This window comes from Salmo trutta, unplaced genomic scaffold (genome assembly GCF_901001165.1).
Source record: "Salmo trutta unplaced genomic scaffold, fSalTru1.1, whole genome shotgun sequence".
In the NCBI taxonomy this organism is placed as follows: Eukaryota; Metazoa; Chordata; class Actinopteri; order Salmoniformes; family Salmonidae; genus Salmo; species Salmo trutta.
In genome coordinates, this window is record NW_021823043.1 from 3,450,270 (window position 1) to 3,469,320 (window position 19,051).

A 19,051-nucleotide genomic window follows, 5' to 3' on the forward strand; every position below is an offset into this window, starting at 1 on the left:
CCACCAATCATACCTTTATGGTAGAGTGGACAGACAGAAGCCATTTCTCAGTAAAAGGAACATGACAGCTTGCTTGGAGTTTGCTCAAAAGCAAAGTACAGAGATCCTTGACGGAAACCTGCTCCAGAGCACTCAGGACCTCAGACAGGGGTGAAGGTTCACCTTCAAACAGGACAACGACCCTAAGCACACAGCCAAGACAACGCAGGAGTGGCTTCGGGACAAGTTTCTGAATGTCCTTGAGTGGCCCAGCCAGAGCCCGGACTTGAAGCCCATCAAACATTTCTGGAAAGACCTGAATATACAGTACCAGTCAAAAGTTTGGACACCCCTACTCAAAGGCTTTTCTTTATTTTTACATTTTACATTGTAGAATAATAGTGAAGACATCACAATTATGGAATAACTCATATGGAATCATATAGTAACCAAAAAATGTTAAACAAATCCAAAAATATTTGAGATTTGAGATTCTTCAAAGTAGCCACCCTTTGTCTTGATGACCTCTTGCACGCTCTTGGCATTCTCTGAACCAGCTTTGTGAGGTAATCACCTGGAATGCATTTAAATTAATAGGTGTGCCTTGTTAAAAGTTCATTTGTGGAATTTCTTTCCTTCTTAATGGGTTTGAGACAATCAGTTGTATTGTGACAAGGTAGGGGTGGTATACAGAAGATAGCCCTATTTGGTAAAAGACCAAGTCCATATTATGGCAAGAACAGCTCAAATAAACAATATACATTAACCTCTTCAATTAAAATGTTACATTATCATATATAGAATGATATAAGAAACAAAATAATAAAACCAGCAGCTGATTTTTGAACTAAGTATACATACCAACTAGAAAATAAGCAGCTGTAAAAGTGGAAATGGAAAATGGAAAACAAAATGGAAATGAAAAGGCCTGATGGTGGCGCTAGAGGAAAGGTCAAGTGGTTACCAAATCAATAGGTTTCTTCCACTTGGGGCCTTGATTTTGCACAACATTTTATGGCAATCCAGCCTTACCTTGAGATATATCTTGTTCTCAGTCTGTTCTCAGTCTTGTTCTCAGCCTGTGGGCATCATGTGTGTAGTGATCCAATATCCATAGCCATGCCATTTAACAGTTATCACTGGCCCTTGCTCAGCCTTACTTACCAAGAGCCGAGCGCTGAGCCTTCTTGCTAGCAAAGTCACTGATCAAGTCTTTGAAGTCCAGCTTTCTAGCTAACTGACTTTCAATGGACAGCATGGCAAGACTGCAAAGCCTGTCCTGGAACAAAGTGGACCTTTATCAGTTTTAGCTTACTGAAAGCTCTCTTGCCACCAGCAACAGTCACAGGCTGTGTGCAAAATATATGTAAAGCAATGCACACTTCTCCAAAAATGCTTTGCAGCTGCATCTTACAAATTGCATTCAGGAGACCAAGAGGGGACAAGTTAGGGGGTAAAGTGGCAGCATATACAGTGTTCAGGTGTCTTACTTCATTTTGAAACAACAGGTGTAAGTGTAACTGACAATTAACTTGTAAGTCTATGTCGTTCTTTTTTGTTTGAATTGTTTACGTGTTCGCTATGCAGGGGAAATGATAAGACAAGCGGAACTACGTGGCTAAGAACTGTTGTAACGGGGATTATTATCGTAGCAACACACCTTTGGAGTGAAGGCAATCCCGCGCTGTGCTAGCTAAGTTTTCATGTCTTCGGGTGTAGTTCGTAAAGGTTGAAGTGTGTATGTTAGACTGATAACGTTATAATAATTAAGGATGAAGCGTGAATAAAACATTTGAAGTTTTGGATTTCCTCCCTTCTGTAATAAGCAGCCAATGAGGTATTTTTCCTTTATTCATGTGTTTAATCTGATTCTGTTATAACTCCAGCTAAACTGTTTATGTATGTAAGCGCTTCAGAGTTATACCAAGCTAATAAGTCACTCGTAAGACAAGAAGGTTGTAAGAGTGTGCTTAACTGTATTTTCATTTACTTTATAGTTCTCACAGGTGATAATTCTGACTAAAACTACAGAATAAAGCCGGCAGTTAAAATCAAGGAACGGTTGTGCTCGTGGTTACTGGAGGGAGCTACAGTAAGATCTCTGGAATACTTCATGATCAGTGGTTGGCACCCAGAAGGGACTTTATCCTCACTAATCTGCCCAACTTCCAGAACAGCAGAAAATTATTCTACAATTTCTGCAGTGTGTGGAACCTAGTGTCCAAGTCACATATGATGTTGTACATAGCAGTAAAAACACTGTGTTCCCAAAACACCGCTGCTGCACTTTCCTGAGCTGTCTCCTCTTGAGAGGTCTCATCATGGAATCTCTTCCTTTTCCTCTGGCGGCTGATTTCCTTGCTAAATTGAGGTGCAACATCCATCTGCGTAGCAATCAGTGTTGCCTCAGGAGAGACTCCCATCCGTCTCTAAGAGCCGGCATCTGTTTCTTTAAGGCTATTGATATTGGCTGCCTCTGTGTCAAGTGAGATTTTTCCTGACTGGAGAATCACATTCCTGTCCTCAATGCATTGCAGTACCTGCAATTATGTCATTCAACACAATGCTGCTCACCTCCTTCTTCAGTTGGGAGTAGGGCTGGTTCAGGGGTATGGGGATGGGGAGACAGGGCTGGTTCAGGGGGATGGGGATGGGGAGACAGGGCTGGTTCAGGGGGATGGGGATGGGGTGACAGGGCTGGTTCAGGGGTATGGGGATGGGGAGACAGGGCTGGTTCAGGGGGATGGGGATGGGAAGACAGGGCTGGTTCAGGGGTATGGGGATGGGGAGACAGGGCTGGTTCAGGGGGATGGGGATGGGGATGGGGAGACAGGGCTGGTTCAGGGGTATGGGGATGGGGAGACAGGGCTGGTTCAGGGGGATGGGGATGGGGAGACAGGGCTGCTGAGCCTGAAGCTGCATCTGTTGGGCCTGGCAGCAGGCAGGGGCAGGGACAACTGATTTAGTATGAATAGCTTGCTAAAGGTTTGCCTGCATTGATTAAATGTCGGTTAAAAGAGGAGTGAAACGCAAACACTCATAATTTTCTGTGAAGATATTAAGTAACTAATGTTAGGAGAGCAAAAGTAGCTTATTTCACTATGGGCTAAGCAAACAGGTTCATTTCCACCACTCACGGACTACACACACCTTCCTTTGCAAAAAAGTGGGTGACATATTGTCGCCCTTTCTTTTCTCTCTCCTGTCTTTCTTTTCATTTTTGGAAGCCAGATTTTTCTTTAGGAAGCTGAGACATAATGCTCCACCGGCACTTCTCACTCGCAATTCACTGCTAGCAAGTACTGTACACGCCTGGTTTGGGGGCAGGACCAAACCATTTCATGTAAATAGAGAAGGGGGGGGGGGGCAATACAGAGGCCATCTGGATGTTTACTTTTTGCCAAAAACAGGAAAAGAAAAATAAACTGTTAGTTTTATTAGTACATTGTAAATAAAATATTATATTAATGATGATAGGTTAATAATTTAATATTGAAAATGTTTCACCTAATATTCTAATCATTTTTTTAGGGGCGCCCCTGGGTGTGATGGTGTGGGGGTGCTTTGCTGGTGACATGGTGTGGGGGTGCTTTGCTGGTGACACGGTTGGTGGCTACCACAGCATTGTGCAGCGATATGCCATCCCATATGATTTGCGCTTAGGGGGACTATAATTAGTTATTCAACAGGACAATTATCCAACACACCTCCAGGCTGTGTAAGGGCTATTTGACCAATAAGGAGAGTGATGGAGTGCTGCATCAGATGACCTGGCCTCCACAATCACCCAACTTCAACCCAATTGAGATGGTTTGGGATGAGTTGGACGGCAGAGTGAAGGAAAAGCAGCCAACAAGTGCTCAGCATATGTGGGAACTCTTTCAAGACTGTTGGAAAAGTATTCCAGGTGAAGCTGGTTGAGAGAATGCCAAGAGTGTGCAAAGCAAAGGGTGGCTACTTTGAAGAATCTCAAGTATAACATATATTTTGATTTGTTTAACACTTTTTTGTTACTACATGATTCCATATGTGTTATTTCATAGTTTTGATGTCTTCATTATTATTCTACAATGTAGAAAAAAGTTAAAATAAAGAAAAACCCTTGAATGAGTTGGTATGTCATAACTTTTGACTGGAACTGTAGCTGTGCAGCGACACTCCCCATCCAACCTGACGGAGCTTGAGAGGCTCTGCAGAGAAGAATGGAAGAACTCCCCAAATACAATTGTGCCAAACTTGTAGCGTCATACCCAAGAAGACTCAAGGCTGTAATCGCTGCCAAAGGTGGTTCAACAAAGTACTGAGTAAAGGGTCTGAATTCTTACGTAAATGTAATAATAAAAAAAAAGTTCTGTACGTTTGCTAAAATGTCTAAAAACCTGTTTTTGCTTTGTCATTATGGGGTGCTATGTGTAGATTGATGAGGAAAAAATATAATTTAGTCAATTTTAGAATAAGGCTGAAACATAACAATATGTGAAAAAAGTCAAGGGGTCTGAATACTTTCTGAAAACACCGTATCTGGTCCCTTCAGAGGGGCTTTGGTCTGGATCACCAGGAGAAACATGATCCAGTTCTGGGCCTGTTATCACCCAGGGAACAGATAGACAGTAAGAACACTACTTTAAGAACATGCCCCACACATAGCAAGTCCAAGCCTTCCTGTGAGAAGAGAGAATAACATGTTCATGTGAAAATGTTAATTTCCTGTACCATGTTTTCCTCTCTCTGCACTGTGGTAATGCTCATTCCAATGAGATGAAGTAATGACTTGGAAGGAGACTCTATAATCAACGGTTCAATCAATCATTCAACCAAAGATTGTCTTCATTTAACAAGATGATGTTATCCACATAAAGATCAACCCACCACATCTCAACCCTATTAACATATAGCAGGCTCATCTATCACTGGAGTGTAACAGGACATTTCACTCACTGACTGGCCATATTACATGCTAATGGTTTTTGTCATCAGGCTCAGCACAGTAGGCTGCCAGGTCACTGTAAGACCCTGGACGCTGATGGGAGTGTGTGTGTGTGTGTGTGTGTGTGTGTGTGTGTGTGTGTGTGTGTGTGTGTGTGTGTGTGTGTGTGTGTGTGTGTGTGTATTGAGCATACACTCCCTCACTGTATTCAGAAGCATTAACATCGTTGGCCCATTGTGCTTAGTGTAATATAAATCCTTCAGTACACTATGAACCCCCACCTTTTACTGGTTTATAAATGTAGGTCAACAATGCCCTCAGTTAGGATGTGGGTCACACCTATAGTACCTACTGTAAATTTCAGTAACTACTAGAATAATACAGTAACTATTAGAATAATGCAGTAACTAAAAGAATAATGCAGTAACTACTAGAATAATACAGTAATTACTAGAACAATACTGTAACTGCTAGAATAATACAGTAACTACTAGAATAATGCAGTAACTACTAGAATAATACAGTAACTGCTAGAATAATACAGTAACTACTAGAATAATGCAGTAACTACTAGAATAATACAGTAACTACTAGAATAATACAGTAACTACTAGAATAATACAGTAACTACTGGAATAATTACGTTTTCTGACACCATTTCTTTCATTTGGATGGAAATGAGGACCACTCCTCTACCGGGTCCCTTTACAAACAACCTCTTGATAAGAGGACCACTCCTCTACCGGGTCCCTTTACAGACAACCTCTTGATAAGAGGACCACTCCTCTACCGGGTCCCTTTACAGACAACCTCTTGATAAGAGGACAACTCCTCTACCAGGTCCCTTTACAGACAACCTCTTGATAAGAGGACCACTCCTCTACCGGGTCCCTTTACAGACAACCTCTTGATAGGAGGACCACTCCTCTACCGGGTCCCTTTACAGACAACCTCTTGATAAGAGGACCACTCCTCTACCAGGTCCCTTTACAGACAACCTCTTGATAAGAGGACCACTCCTCTACCGGGTCCCTTTACAGACAACCTCTTGATAGGAGGACCACTCCTCCACCGGGTCCCTTTACAGACAACCTCTTGATAAGAGGACCACTCCTCTACCGGGTCCCTTTACAGACAACCTCTTGATAAGAGGACCACTCCTCTACCGGGTCCCTTTATAGACAACCTCTTGATAAGAGGACCACTTCTCTACCGGGTCCCTTTACAGACAATCTCTTGATAAGAGGACCACTCCTCTACCGGGTCCCTTTACAGACAACCTCTTGATAAGAGGACCACTCCTCTACCGGGTCCCTTTACAGACAACCTCTTGATAAGAGGACCACTCCTCTACCGGGTCCCTTTACAGACAACCTCTTGATAAGAGGACCACTCCTCTACCGGGTCCCTTTACAGACAACCTCTTGATAAGAGGACCACTCCTCTACCGGGTCCCTTTACAGACAACCTCTTGATAAGAGGACCACTTCTCTACCGGGTCCCTTTACAGACAACCTCTTGATAAGAGGACCACTCCTCTACCGGGTCCCTTTACAGACAACCTTTTGATAAGAGGACCACTCCTCCAGCGGGTCCCTTTACAGACAACCTCTTGATAAGAGGACCACTCCTCTACCGGGTCCCTTTACAGACAACCTCTTGATAAGAGGACCACTCCTCTACCGGGTCCCTTTACAGACAACCTCTTGATAAGAGGACAACTCCTCTACCAGGTCCCTTTACAGACAACCTCTTGATAAGAGGACCACTCCTCTACTGGGTCCCTTTACAGACAACCTCTTGATAAGAGGACCACTCCTCTACCAGGTCCCTTTACAGACAACCTCTTGATAAGAGGAGCACTCCTATACCAGGTCCCTTTACAGACAACCTCTTGATAAGAGGACCACTCCTCTACCAGGTCCCTTTACAGACAACCTCTTGATAAGAGGACCACTCCCCCACCGGGTCCCTTTACAGATAACCTCTTGACATTGTAAGGCTATTGGACAATTTATCTTTCTCAGATGATGCAGATAAATGCTGACATTAAGAATACACACTACTGTCTCAAAGCCGGCTATAATGTTGTAGTACAATAATCAGTAGTCCAACCGCTGGATAAACTGTCAATGCTCAATTCAATTAACCCAAGCTTCAACGTCATGGCAGCCCTGGTCACGGCATTATGAGCACAGCTCTCAGGTCTGATCATGATTTCTCGTCTCCATGTCACTTCCTGTGTGCATTTCCACCTTCACACCAGTCTACAAGCGTTCTTTCTGCTTTCAGTTAGTCCAGTGATCTATTAGAGCAAGCCCTCTCTATCCTGACAGCAGTAGCACAATCTCCCTTTTCACTCCCTCATTTGAGTCATTTAGCAGACACTCGTTTCCAGAGCCAGTCAGTGCGTTCTTAAGATAGCTAGGTGGGACAACCACACATCTCAGTTACAGGCTTTAGACAGGAACCCCAATTCTGATATTTGTTTCACTAATTGGTCTTTGTGACGTGTGTGAACTTTGACATCACACTTCCGCGTTGTCTCTGTGCTGCTGTGCTGTTTGTTGCTAATTGGCTACCTGCCAAACTTTAAATGTTGTACTTCTCCATGTTTTACTTTATCACCCCGGATGCTTTATCTGGACATGGTTCTACAGTACCTGCACCAGTCGAAAAAGTTAAGTAGTAACATTAACGTCATCTAATTGCAGTCGCTGTTCTCCTAATATGCAGGAGAACTATCACCTTACGATGTGGATAGCCGAGCTGCAAGCCCAGCTTCAGACGCAATCGTTAGGCAAGGGCAACTTAAGTGTAGGAAAGGATGAAACAGTAAGTACAGACAGTAAGTACAGACAGTAGTATAAATCCCCCCGCACAGTCCCCGTAGCCGGACAATGTTCTCAAGGCTTCTGGAAAGAAGTGCTGTCGGCATGCTCAACCGGTGTCGCTCATTCAGCCAACAGAAACTTTTAACCTGTTGGGGGTAGGGGGCAGTATTTGCACGGCCGGATAAAAAACGTACCCGATTTAATCTGGTTACTACTCCTGCCCAGTAACTAGAATATGCATATAATTATTGGCTTTGGATAGAAAACACCCTAAAGTCTCTAAAACTGTTTGAATGGTGTCTGTGAGTATAACAGAACTCATATGGCAGGCAAAAACATGAGAAGATTCCTTACAGGAAGTGGCCTGTCTGACCATTCCTTGAGCTTCTTGACTCTGTTTATTGAAGACTGAGGATCTTTGCTGTAACGTGACACTCCCTAAGGCTCCCATAGGCTCTCAGAAGGCGGGAAAAAGCTGAACGATGTAATTCCAGCCCCAGGCTGAAACACATTAGCGCTTTTGGCAAGTGCTCTATCAGAGGACAATGGGCTTAGGCGCGTGCACGAGTCGACCCCATGCTTTTATTTTCTTTTGTCTTTTATCCTAAACACAGATTCCCGGTCGGAATATTATCGCTTTTTTACGAGAAAAATGGCATAAAAATTGATTTTAAACAGTGGTTGACATGCTTCGAAGTAAGGTAATGGAATATTTAGAATTGTTTTGTCACGAAATGCGTCGTGCTCGTCACCCTTCTTTACCCTTTCGGATAGTGTCTTGAACGCACAAACAAAACGTCGCTGTTTGGATATAACTATGGATTATTTGGGACCAAACCAACATTTGTTAATAAAGTAGAAGTCCTGGGAGTGCATTCTGACGAAGAACACCAAAGGTAATAACATTTTTCTTATAGTAAATCTGACTTTGGTGAGTGCTAAACTTGCTGGGTGTCTAAATAGCTAGCCCTGTGATGCCGGGCTATCTACTTAGAATATTGCAAAATGTGCTTTCACCGAAAAGCTATTTTAAAATCGGACATATCGAGTGCATAGTGCAGTTCTGTATCTATAATTCTTAAAATAATTGTTACGCTTTTTGTGAACGTTTTTCCTGAGTAATTTAGTACATTTTTCATAAATTCACCGGACGTTTGCGGTGGGTATGCTAGTTCTGAACGTCACATGCTAATGTAAAAAGCTGTTTTTTGATATAAATATGAACTTGATTGAACAAAACATGCATGTATTGTATAACATAATGTCCTAGGTGTGTCATCTGATGAAGATCATCAAAGGTTAGTGCTGCATTTAGCTGTCTTCTGGGTTTTTGTGACATTATATGCTAGCTTGAAAAATGGTTAGATTAACGAGAGTCTTGTCTTTAAAATGGTGTAAAATAGTCATATGTTTGAGAAATTGAAGTAATAGCATTTCTAAGGTATTTGAATAACGCGCCACAGGATTCCACTGGCTGTTACATAGGTGGGACGATTTCGTCCCGCCGACCCTAGAGAGGTTAACCAGTTCTCCCCATCAAGCAACGCGTCTGAGTCAGAGGCCGAGCCTTCTCAGGGCTCTCCTCCACCCGAAGCCTCCCACCATTAGCTCTGAAAAATGTAAAACCCTAGTCGTTGGCAACTCCATTATCCACAATATTTGACTTAAAAATAATCATCCAGCAATTATACACTGTTTACCAAAGGGCAGGGCTACCGACGTAAAGGCTAATCTGAAGAGGGTGCTGGCTATCGCTAAAACTGGCGACTGTAGAGAGTACAGGAATATTGTTATCCACGTCTGTCACGAGAATTTTATCCCAATGTTCCAACCGAACAATTTTATAGCTTTGACCAATTCACCCGAAGTTGTAAATCCCGGGTTCAAATTAAGAATTAGGCAAAGTTTCAGATACTGCAAAAGGTAAGCTCTTTATTCAGAGAACGTTCTGAAGTAAAAAATGCATACACAGTCATTTTATAACTCTCACCCCCACCTACGCGCACACACACACACACACACACACACACACACACACACACACACACACACACACACACACACACACAAACACACACACAGTTTTATCATTTTTCTACCAGCCTTGGCAGTTTCTCGCCGTTCCTCTCCTCCCTAGATTAGAGAGGCTTTGGAAGGGCCCTCTTTCCTGTTATCAGTTTTCAGAGTCATAACCAAGTCATGCGCAGTTCAGTTGTCCTCTGTTTTCTCAACCATCCATTTCTCACCCTTAACTTGTCTCACACACACATTATTGGATTATAGTCTTATAATTCTAATACATTTCACATAGTCTTATAATTCTAATACATTTCACATAGTCTTATACGTTTCAGGGTGGAATTCTTTAGTCATTACTTTAAACATATAAATTCCTTTATCAACGTCGGCACCAACGATGTTAGGATGAAACAGTCAGAGGTCACCAAGCTCAACATAGCTTCAGCGTGTAAATTTGCTAGAAAGATGTGTCGGCATCAAGTATTTGTTTCTGGCCCCATCTCAGTTAGAGGGAGTGATGAGCTCTACAGCAAAATCTCACAACTCAATCGCTGGTTGAACACTGTTTTCTGCACCTCCCAAAAGATATAATTTGTAGATAATTGGCCCTCTTTCTGGGACTCACCCACAAACAGGACCAAGCTTGGCCTGCTGAGGAGTGACGGACTCCATCCTAGCTGGAGGGGTGCTCTCATCTCATCTATGAACATAGACAGGGCTCTAACTCCTCTAGCTCCACAATGAGATAGGGTGCAGGCCAGGCAGCAGGCTGTTAGCCAACCTGCCAGCTTAGTGGAGTCTGCCACTAGCACAGTCAGTGTAGTCAGCTCAGCTATCCCCATTGAGACCGTGTCTGTGCCTCAATCTAGGTTGGGCAAAACTAAGCATGGCGGTGTTCGCCTTAACATTCTCACTGGAATAAAGACCTCCTCCATTCCTGTCATTTTTGAAAGAGATTATAATATCTCACATCTAAAAATAGGGCTACTTAATGTTAGATCCCTCACTTCTCAAAATTTGGGGAAAAGCTCACTACCTTCCCGAAGACAAATAATGTACATGAAACGCTTCAGTCTGGTTCTAGACCCCATAATAGTACTGAGACTGCACTCGTGATGGTGGTAAATTACCTTTTAATGGCGTCAGACCAAGGCTCTGCATCTGTCCTTGTGCTCCTAGACCTTAGTGCCACTTTTCACACCATCGATGACCAAATTATTTTGGAGAGATTGGAAACCTTAATTGGTCTACACGAACAAGTTCTGGCCTGGTTTAGATCTTATCAGTCGGAAAGATATCAGTTTGTCCCTGTGGATGGATTGTCCGTTTCAGTGTTCCTCAAAGTTCCATTTTAGGACCACTATTGTTTTCACTATATATTCTACCTCTTGGAGATGTAATTCGGAAACACAATGTCATCTTTCACTGCTATGCGGATGACACACAGCTATAAATTTCGATTAGACATTGTGAAGCCCCAAAATTGCCTGGAAGACTGTGTTTCAGACATAAGGAAGTGGATGGAGGCAAATGTTTTACTTTTAAACTCTGACAAAACAGAGAACCTAGTTCTAGGTCCCAAGAAACAAAGATATCTGCTGTTGGATCTGATTCATCTTGATGGTTGTACAGTCGTCTCAAATAAAACTGTGAAAGACATCGGCGTTACTCTGGACCCCGATCTCTCTTTTGACGAACATATCAAAAATACTTCAAGGGCAGCTTTTTTCCATCTTCATAACATTTAAAAAATCTGAAACATTTTGTCCAAAAATGATGCAGAAACGCTAATCCATGCTTTTGTCACTTCTAGATTAGACCACTGCAATGCTCTACTCTCCGGCTACCTGGATAAAGCACTAAATAACCTTCAGTTGGGTCTAAACACGGCTGCTAGAATCTTGACTAGAACTCCAAAATGTTATCATATTACTCCAGTGCTAGCACAGCCCCCACACCACTAGAGGGATATCCACAGACCACCAATTTACTACCCTGAGACAAGGCTGAGTACAGCACACGAAGATCTCCTCCTCCGCATGAGCCACAGGGCGCGCAAAACCAGACAGGAAGATCACATCAGTGACTCAACCACAGTGTCCCCTGACCCCCCTTGTCTCAGCCTCCAGTATCTATGCTGCAATAGTCCATGTGCCGGGGGGGCTAGGGTCAGTCTGTTATATCTGGTGTAATTCTTATCTGGTGTCCTGTGTAAATGTAATGCTCTAATTCTCTCTCTTTCACTCTCTCCCTCCCCTCCTGGAGGACCTGAGCCTGAGGACCATGCCTCAGGACTACCTGGCCTGATGACTCCTGGCTGTCTGCAGTCCACCTGGTTGTGTCAGTTTCAACTGTTATGTCTGCGGCTATGAAACCTTGACCTGTTCAGCGGACGTGCTACCTTGTCCCGGACCTGCTGTTTACGACTCTCCCTTTCTCTCTCTCTCCCTCTCTATTGCACCTGCTATCTTGACCTCTGAATGCTCGGCTATGAAAAGCCAACTGACATTTATTCCTGAGGTGCTGACCTGTTGAACCCTCTACTAGTGGTGGTTCTAGACCATTTCACCTGGGGGGGCCAAGCTGGGGCCAGTTGTACTGTTAGAGGGGCCAGTTACATTAGACGTTATTGTTGTCATATCGTTTTCTTCACTGCATTGCAGGCATTAGCAGGCAAAAGACCATGTTCATAATCATTAGTGTTCCGCGTTGCCACTGTCTAATAACGGATGTAAAAAAAGAACGATAGCAAAAAGTTGTTATGTAAAAAATTATTTCATACTCCACATTTAGTGGGGCCACAAGGGGGTCCAAAATTGTTGTTACAGGGGCACTGCCCCCCCCCCCCCCGAACCGCCCCTGCCCTCTACAACCACTGTGATTATTATTTGACCCTGCTGGTCATCTATGAACGTTTGAAGAACAGCCAGAAGAGGACTGGCCACCCCTCAGAGCCTGGTTTCTTTCTTTGTTTCTTCCTAGGCTCCTGCCTTTCTAGGGACTTTTTCCTCTTTTTCCCCCTTCTCTATCCTGACAGCTCAGAGAGCATTAGGAATACTGTCTCTCTCCTTTTTTCTCTCTACCACCCCTCCCCTCTGTCCTCCCCTTCTCTCCAGATGAATTAACCTTCCCACTGTCTGTTTACTCAATAGCACTAAATATCCCGCCTCGACACGTCATCCGCATAAATTACGAACATTTTAATTTGGAGAAGCAATCAATGAGCAGCAGAGCACTTGTTTTCCGAACTTCTGTCTCTGCATGGGAGATTTACAAGGGCTCCCTCTCTTTTCCATTCCTTGGGCTTGACTTATTTATTTAGTTTGTCATTAGTGACGACTTCCTCAAGTGTTGCCTCTCCATTGTAACAAATCACTTAGTTTTGAGAAAGATTTCACATTGACATTTTTGTCATTTAGCAGCTTAACCAGAGTGACTTACAGGAACAGTTAGGGTTAAATGCCTTGCTCAAGGGCACATTGAAATATTTTTCACCTAAGGAATTCGATCCAGCGACCTTTCAGTTACTGGCCCAACGCTCTTAACCGCTAGGTTACCTGCCACCTGCAATAAAGAGATAAAGGCAGAGAGAGATGGAGAGTGTGTGTGTGTGAGAGCCAGAGAAAGGGAAAGAGAGAGAGACAAGAGAGAGAGAGAGAGAGACAGAAGAGAGACAGAGAGAGAGAGGCAGAGACAGAGAGAGACAGAGAGAGAGAGAGAGAGACAGAAGAGAGAGAGATAGAGAAAGAGAGAGTGAGAGAGACAGCGAAAGGGAGAGATAGACAGAGAGAGAGACAGAGAGAGAGAGAGAGAGCGAGACAGAGAGAGAGAGAGAGAGACAAAGAAGAGAAAGCAGAGAAAGCAATGTTTTATCTAAGGGAGCCCTTGACACAGCCTGCAGGGTAGCAGGGTAGCATGGGTATTAGGGTAGCAGGTTAGCAGGGTGGCAGGGTATTAGGGTAGCAGGGTGGCAGGGTATTAGGGTATTATGGTAGCAGGATAGCAGAACAACAGGGTATTATGGTAGATGGGTAGCAGGGTATTATGGTAGCAGGGTAGCAGGGTAGCAGGGTATTATGGTAGCAGGGTATCAGGGTAGCAGGGTATTAGGGTATTATGGTAGCAGGATAGCAGAACAACAGGGTATTATGGTAGATGGGTAGCAGGGTATTATGGTAGCAGGGTAGCAGGGTAGAAGGGTAGCAGGGTATTATGGTAGGAGGGTATCAGGGTAGCAGAACAACAGGGTATTATGGGAGATGGGTAGAAGGGTATTAGGGTAGCAGGGTATTAGGGTAGCAGGGTAGAAGGGTATTAGGGTAGCAGGGTATTAGGGTATTATGGTAGCAGGATAGCATAACAACAGGGTATTATGGTAGATGGGTAGCAGGGTATTATGGTAGCAGGGTAGCAGGGTAGCAGGGTATTAGGGTAGGAGGGTAGCAGGGTAGAAGAACAACAGGGTATTATGGTAGATGGGTAGCAGGGTATTATGGTAGCAGGGTAGCAGGGTAGCAGGGTATTAGGGTATTATGGTAGCAGGGTAGTAGAACAACAGGGTATTATGGTAGATGGGTAGCAGGGTATTATGGTAGCAGGGTAGCAGAACAACAGGGTATTAGGGTAGGAGGGTAGCAGGGTAGAAGAACAACAGGGTATTATGGTAGATGGGTAGCAGGGTATTATGGTAGATGGGTAGCAGGGTATTATGGTAGATGGGTAGCAGGGCATTAGGGTAGAAGGTTATTAGGGTGGTATTTTCTCATTCAAGTGTGCAGCAGTGTTATTGAAATCTGTGAAGGCAAACAGACATTTCCTGCTCTTTACATTTCCACATTGTCTCATAAATGCGCGCACACACACACACACACACACACACATCTGTAGAGAGATAGAGAAAATGAGACTGCAGAGAGATTGAGAAAATGAGACTGCAGAGAGATTGAGAAACTGAGACTGAAGAGAGATTGAGAAAATGAGACTGCAGAGAGATTGAGAAACTGAGACTGTAGAGAGATTGAGAAAATGAGACTGTAGAGAGATTGAGAAACGGAGACTGTAGAGACATTGAGAAACTGAGACTGTAGAGAGATTGTGAGAAGCTGGAAGATAGATGTCTTTCCATGTCTTAGATGTCTTTCCATGTCTTAGATGTCCTTCCATGTCTTAGATGTCTTTCCATGTCTTAGATGTCTTTCCATGTCTTAGATGTCCTTCCATTGTCACAACTGTCGTAGTGATGAGACCAAAATGCCGCAGGTATGTGTATACTCATCTTCTTTATTATAAGGAAAGAAGGCAAACCCAAAATAAACACGTATACAAAAAGAAACACACCGACAATAAACAGACCTGTAAGGCTTGACGCTATACACGGAACAATCTCCCACAAATGACAAACACAAACACACCCTAATATATGGGACTCTCAATCAAAGGCAAATAGACAACACCTGCCTTCAACTGAGAGTCCCAACCCCAATTAACCAAACATAGAAACAGGCACACTAGACTAAACATAGAATACATGAAAATCAAACAGTGCCCAAACAGTGCCCAAACACCCCGGAATACTTAAATCAAATGCCCCTTCAACAAACACACCACCCCGAACCACATAAAATGAATACCCTCTGCCACGTCCTGACCAAACTACAATAACAATTAACCCTTATACTGGCCAGGACGTGACAGTACCCCCCCCTAAAGGTGCTAACCCCGGAAGCACCTCAAAAATAACAAAAACCCCAAACAACAATAACAAATCCCCCTAAACTAAAGGGATGGAAGGGAGGGTGACTGCCGTCACCGACGGCACTTGTGCTACACCCCCCCTCCCCAACCCACCTATGCAGGTGGTGGTTCAGGCTCCGGCCTATTGTCCTCCAGAGTGCCGACCGACCCGATCAGCCTTGGACTGTAGGCAGACTCCCCCTGCTCCGGATCATGGGCAGACCTCCACCTCTCCACCCTGTATGTAGACTCAGCCATTAAACAGTTAATTTCTTTAAGTTCTGAATTGTCAGGCTTACTTAGTTCAAGGTTGCTGCTAGACTCCCTTGGGTTCTGGTCATCTGCAGACTCTGGGCAGATGGGCCACTCTGGCTGATCCTGGCCGCTGGGGCAGTCTGGCAGCTCTGGGCAGTCTGGCCACTCTGGCAGCTCAGGGCAGTCTGGCCACTCTGGCTGATCCTGGCCGCTGGGGCAGTCTGGCAGCTCTGGGCAGTCTGGCCACTCTGGCAGCTCAGGGCAGTCTGGCCACTCTGGCTGATCCTGGCCGCTGGGGCAGTCTGGCAGCTCTGGGCAGTCTGGCCACTCTGGCAGCTCCGGGCAGTCTGGCCACTCTGGCAGCTCCGGGCAGTCTGGCCACTCTGGCAGCTCCGGGCAGTCTGGCCACTCTGGCAGCTCCGGGCAGTCTGGCCACTCTGGCAGCTCCTGACTAGTGGGTGGCTCTGGCGATTCCTGACTGACGGGCGGCTCTGGCGACTCTTCACTGACGGGCGGCTCTGGCGACTCTTCACTGACGGGCGGCTCTGGCGACTCTTCACTGACGGGCGGCTCTGGCGACTCTTGACTGACGGGCAGCTCTGGCGACGTCGGACTGGGATGACGCACTTGAAGCCTGGTGCGTGGTGCTAGTACTGGACGTAGGGGAGCGGGAACAGGATGAGTCAGACTGGGCTGATGCACTTCCGGGTCCGCACGAGAGACAGGAACCGGAAACCCAGGGCTATGGAGGCGCACAGGCGGTCTTGATCTTACCTCCTGCACAACCCGTCCTGACTGGATGGAACTAGTAGCCCTGTACGAGCGGGGTGCTAGTACAGAGCGAACTGGGCTGTGCAGGGGCCTGATGGTTGCCGTGCTTAGAGCGGGAGTAGGGTAGCCTGGTCCGAGGAGGCATACCGGCGACCAGATGCGCTGCGCTGCGCAGGCATCCTCCTCCCAGGCTGGATGCCCACTCTAGCACGACATCTGCGCGGGGCTGGAATGGCGCGCACTGGACTGTGCGTGCATATGGGTGAGATAGTGCGCTCTTCAGCGAAACATGGCGCCCTCCACCTCATACGCTCCTCCATATAACCACGGGTAGCTGGCTTCCGGCTCTTCCTTGGCCTAGCCAAACTACCCGTGGGCCCCCCCAAAACATTTCTTGGGGGTGCCTCTCGTGCTTCTCCCTCAGCGCGTCCAAGGCCTCGTACCTCCGCCTCTCTGCCTTGGCTGCCTCAATTTCCTCCCGTGGGCGACGGTACTCCCCAGCCTGGTGCCAAGGTCCAGCCCCGTCCAGAACTTCCTCCCAGGTCCATTTCTCCCGCCAGTCCAACTCGACATCCCTCTGCTGCTTGGTCCTTTGGTGGTGGGGAATTCTGTCACACCATTCTTCGTCTTCAGAAGAAATAGAAAAGTCCTCGTCAGAAAAAGTAGACCAATACGCAGCGGAGGTCGTGTTCATCTTTGAATTTAATTAATCGCTAACGTGAACACTATACAAAAACAATAAACAATGACAGTGCAGCAGTTTTGCAGGCTATACAAAAACGCAGTGCAAAAACAATTCCCCACAAACACACAGACAAACACACCCAACTAATATAGGACTTCCAATCAAAGGCAACACCACACAGCTGCCTTCAATTGGAAGTCCACCCCAATTAACTCTACATAGAAACACCCAACCTAGACAGAACATAGAAAACTATACACCTACTCCACCTGCTGGTCAGGACGTGACATCCATGCCTTAGATGTCCTTCCATGTCTTAGATGTCCTTCCATGCCGTAGATGTCCTTCCATGTCTTAGATGTCCTTCCATGTCTTAGATGTCTAGCCTAAGGCAGCAGAATGGGTCCATCTCATAGCCTAAGGCAGCAGAATGGGTTCATCTCATAGCCTAAGGCAGCAGAATGGGTCCATCTCATAGCCTAAGGCAGCAGAATGGGTTCATCTCATAGCCTAAGGCAGCAGAATGGGTTCATCCCATAGCCTAAGGCAGCAGAATGAGATGTAGATGTTTATTTTACCGTTAATGACAGAACTACTGGAGCAACAGTTTGAAACTAATAAATAATATTCAAATAAAAAGATGTGATTAAATGTACAAGTCTGTGAGTAGACAGAGGGAGTGGAAAAGATGGGTAAAGAACCAGTCTATTCTTGTTTTGTTTAACTTGAGGTCGAATCTCATCAGTATTTTATCAATGATTTATATCCAACATTATTATGATGAAGGCAACACCCTGAAGAATCCTGGGTTCTTGAGGCTCTGTATTGCTGCATAAAAGTACATGAACTGAGGTCAGAATAATAACTTCAGAGACACTGTCCGGACTGAGCAATCTGAACACAGAGGCCCTACTTCAGAGCCAGCATCTTCCCCCACTCACCCATCCTCTCCCCCACTCCCACAGCCTCACCCAGCTCCACTCACACAATATCAAATGGGACATGATTTCTATTTGAAACTACAGAGATCACAGTCTCCTCTCTCTCTGACAGCCCTGTTGGTTGAGGCGTCCAAGGAGAGACAACGCTCTGAGATGAGAACAGAAGAACTGTCTGTCTGTTAGAAATAATTTGTGTATAATGAAACTGCACAGGGATGAGTGATACTACACAGGGATGGGTGATACTACACAGGGATGGGTGATACTACACAGGGATGGGTGATACTACACAGGGATGGATGATACTACACAGGGATGGGTGATACTACACAGGGATGGGTGATACTACACAGGGATGGGTGATACTACACAGGGATGGGTGATACTACACAGGGATGGGTGATACTACACAGGGATGGGTGATACTACACAGGGATGGGTGATACTACACAGGGATGGATGATACTACACAGGGATGGGTGATACTACACAGGGATGGGTGATACTGCACAGGGATGGGTGATACTACACAGGGATGGGTGATACTACACAGGGATGGGTGATACTACACAGGGATGGGTGATACTACACAGGGATGGGTGATACTACACAGGGATGGGTGATACTACACAGGGATGGGTGATACTACACAGGGATGGGTGATACTACACAGGGATGGATGATACTACACAGGGATGGGTGAAACTACACAGCACAAACAGCAACTTCAAAACACAATCTTTTCAAAGGATACAGTTATCACACACGAGAAGCAATAAAACGTGATAAACACCATCAAATGGCAAAAGCAATAATCTCTGACATTTAAAAAGACATCTAACAGTCTCTCAACAGGAATGCTCTCCTCCTCTCCCTCCCCCCTTCCACTCTCCATGGTAAACAGGGA